We start from the raw sequence: 4,356 nt of genomic DNA on the forward strand, positions 1-4,356 counted from the left end.
TCGACGGTAGGGGCGAAAACCTTTTCGGAACTTTAGCCAAAATTACAATTACCTATCGTAAATACGCGCAACGTTGGACCGGTCTCAAGTGCAGATATCGATTTTTTCGATAACGCGCGTGTAAAAATTCAGAAGCGATGCATCTTTTCTTTCACTTTAAACATTAGAAACACTGAGATGTATAAAAGTTCGACAGTCAAAGCTATTGCTGGTCTTCATATATTTTTTCTATCCCGAAAACGGGATAATTCGATAAGCATTTAAAAGACTCGATTTGTGTGGAATCATCTCTTTCGGCGCGAATCAGGCTGATAAATCTATTGTTGATGGTATCTTGAAAAATGTGCGATTACCTATTTGCGTAGTTGTTTGAAAATTCCAAGCGCGAGTACGGAGGTTTTGATTTCGTTACGCGAAGAACGAAATAGAACGACGCCGACGTCGCGACGACGTCGCGACATTCGCGAATTATACGTGACTCGAACTGGATGATATAGGGTGTCTTATTGAAAAAGACTTCATAGGTTTTTAGATTTTTACAATACTTACCCAACTCTGTGAAAAAGTCTATTACGTATCGGGATTACACTAATAGTAAAACAAATGTAAATGTATCTGTAACTTGTTTGCATCATATGATAAAGAAAAGATTAAAATTCTTATGAGAGATTTATTCTTTATTTATGAAAGAAAACATTAAAAAAGAATTATGATAGATGATAGATGAAAAAAAGGATTGTGATAGCTCAATTGTCACTCAAATAGGCACATAGGCAACTTTTATTGTAAGCCGCAGCGTCTCATTAATTGAGTTTAGCACACAAAATAGATCAGTGAATGTTGAGTTATTGTTTATTACGATTGGCTTCTACATTTAGATCCAACAGAATTAAAGGTGACACCCAATTATATGAACCTTTTGTAGACACACGTATTTTTACTTCGTAAGCATTTTGAGTCTGTTTTTGTTCAGCTCCAATGTTTTTTACTGTTCTAGATTTTGAAAAATTTAGAAAAATTCAGGATTATTTTTGCTACATTTTTCTGCTACATTGCCAAACAGTTATTTAACTCAAATGTTAAAACCTTTATTCAATAAAAATTCAAAATTATGCAAACAAATTTGAGAGTGAAATTTCGCCTGGATAAAAAACCCAGCGTGCCTACAAAGAGTACATTAAATTAATAATTACTGAGCGCTCACTGAACTGTTTTGTCTGCTGTCGCAAATCTTTAGATCTGTTCGCGTTACTTGAACTTTTTGCACTCAGCACCTTCGTTTTCCCTCTTTTTAACATTTGAATATACATTTATTTCGTTTTAAATGCAAAAATTTATGAAGATTACAAGCAACGCGAACAAACCTATTGTTACTTTTTAAGACGTAAACAGGACTGGATCACAGAGACCTCAGTGTACATTGAGAAAAAAAATTGTTCATTTGTTTAAATTAATTTAGTTCGTCTTTTTTTTTTTTTTATTTTATGAAATATATATTTAAGTCAAACGTATTTGACTTAAACACATGCATTCTTCAACGCGAAAGAAATAAAGACGGACTAAATTAATTTAATCAAATGAACAATATTTTTTTCTTAATACATGCTCACCATGATCAGCATTAGCTTTGTATTGAGAGCACCCCGTATACGGAAAGCTCCGGAAGAGGCAAGAGCAAAACCCGGGGGACTTCTTCCCACAGCACGGCATTATCGCCGTTCAGACAGTTCTGCAATCTGCATGAGGTTGCTGCATCAGTGGAAATCGTCGAGAGAGTACCTCATTCTGCTCGTCTTCTCTCCCTTTCTTTCCTTCTCTCTATCTCTTCGTCTATTTGACGGAGACACATAAGAATGCAGACACCCACTGGTCCCGCATTCCCATTTCTCTCCCCCGTAATCCGCGCTCTTTTATCGACGAAACGCGACTCAGGGCATCGAGATGTTCCTCGCGATAAGGCAATTCGAGGAAACTTTTCTGACGGACAAGTATATGGTGAAAGGGAATGGAAAGGTGGAAAGAGAACGTTAGTATCGTGCTCGAACATCTCTCAATGTGGTCAAAGAGATGCCAAAGAGTGTGTCAAACGGATGCGCGTCCCTCAGCTATCGGAAAAGTATTTGCGGAAAATCCTAGGCTTGGTTCTCGCACGAGAGAGATTCTGATGTCCCGTCATTCTTTATCTTTTTGTGTGTTAGATTTCGTTGGGATGTTAAAGAAAGGGCGCTATTAAAGAAAGGGCAGGAGAGACACTTATTTTTGCAATGGACGCAAAGTGATCTTAACAACTTTACTGAAACTGCGGAAGTACTCTTTTTCTCCTGGCTCTTACGCCAAATCTATTCGTAGAAACTTAAATCCGCGTCATAAAAAGTAATATTACGATTTGAAAAGTAATAATTGTAAATAAAGCACTGTTTGACACACAAACTCTTTTCGTAGTGTCCTAGTAAATACTTTTGCCGAAGATTTTTTCGCGCTGAACACGATTCCGCCGTTGGCGGAATTTGTATTGCTCATCAGAATTTTGAGTAAATTGAGATGAAATGGACAAAAAATAACATTTTTGGCCATTTTCAACGTTTTTTATCGGTAAAACGAAACTCTACTACTACTATGGCATCTAAAACAATAATTCAACAGTTTTCAAATGATTTTTAGTTCATTGTTAGATATAATCATACTTATTTTCATCAAAATATATCTGTTTGAATATTAGACTTTCTGTATAATTATTCAGTTTAACAAAAAATCATTTTTTTCTTTTTTTGAAGTGCCATAATACATACCTCGAAGATTTTTTTATGCTGAATACGATATCGTTGTCAGAATTTGCATAGCACATCAAGATTTTTAATAAATTGGAGTGTGACAGTAAATTGAGATGATTTTTCGCTTATTTCTCCTCAATTTATTAAAAATTTTGATATGCTACGCAAATTCTGATAACAATATCATGTTTAGCGAAAAAATCTTCGGAGTACTATGGAACTTCAGAAAGAAAAGAAATGATTTTTTTGTCGAACACACAATAATTATTGGACACACAAAATGTAATTATTGTTAATATAACTATAAATGTCTAATACAGTTATTTTAAGTAGAACTATTTGAAACAGACTTTTTAATGAAAACGGATGTGAAATCATCTCATTTAGCGAATTGTTGCGAGAGGGAATACGTGTTGGGTATATAATTCAAGAAAATATGGGAAAAAATGAACTCTGTTACACACGCGTTTTGTTCGCGGCAAATTTTTTGCGCTCATTACAAAGACTTTTGATTAAAAACCTTGCGGAGCGAGATGTCCACGAGTGAGGGTCCACGGGAGAGAGAAATCTCCTAATGGGTAATTCATTCTCGACGAAGGCGAAGGAACGAACGACAGCAGACGTCGCTGAAAAATATTCGTGTGGCCGACGACCCGAGGAATTTATAAGGGAATAGAAGAAGCTTCCGCGGGAATCGCAGATGATATCGATGTTTCTCTTGCTCTCGATCTCATTGCGCTTCTCTCACGATCTGATCCCTTTAAAAGCCGTCGAATCACAAATCCCGTGGTTCACAAATTGACGTAGTGTGTGTTCTTTCTGTGCGATTTACCTGAGACCGGAAACGCCGCGATTCTGCCTTCTATTGATGTTGATCGAGTATCCACGATGACATTAAGTTAATTACGACAGAAATCTTCGATGTCAATGACCGAACGTCCGTCGCCGTGCAGTATAGTAATTTTAACCCTTTGGATGCGACTCTCTCGTTTCGATTAAAATTAGTTCGTGTATCGATTGGTACCGAAAGTACGTTAGACTGATGAAAAAAATAATTCTCAATAAATAGAATTTTTTAATTGCTTCGTGTGAGATTAATTTTAAATTTTAAAAACTGCACTACTGAATACGTTTTATTAATATTAATCCTTAAACGCTTTTTCGTTATTACCGGTTTTATTTTTCCAATGCTTTTTTTCATTGCTTTTAACTTTTTCATTAATAAGATACAAACAAACATTTGTTTGGTTATCGTTATATCCTTAATGTCTGGCATTTTAATTTAATTGAAAAAAAATTTCACAATATGTCAATTTTTATGAAAGTTACAAACAATCGATTTGAGTTGAGTATGCCTGTACTGATCAGTGTGTTGTTTCCGTAGTGTGGCGTTTAAAAGTTAATATGTGTAACGATTGGTAACCACATAGACAATATTTGTTTTTTTTATTTAATAATAATTTAAAATAGTTAATAAAAACAGTTTATAGTAATAAATCATAATATAAATTTTTCGAAAGAAGGATTCGTAATTAAAAATTGTTCCATGCAAGAACTTAAATTACGCAGAATATCGCGACGGGAA

This window comes from Mycetomoellerius zeteki, unplaced genomic scaffold (genome assembly GCF_001594055.1).
Source record: "Mycetomoellerius zeteki isolate Tzet28-1 unplaced genomic scaffold, Tzet1.0 scaffold590, whole genome shotgun sequence".
Lineage (NCBI taxonomy): Eukaryota > Metazoa > Arthropoda > Insecta > Hymenoptera > Formicidae > Mycetomoellerius > Mycetomoellerius zeteki.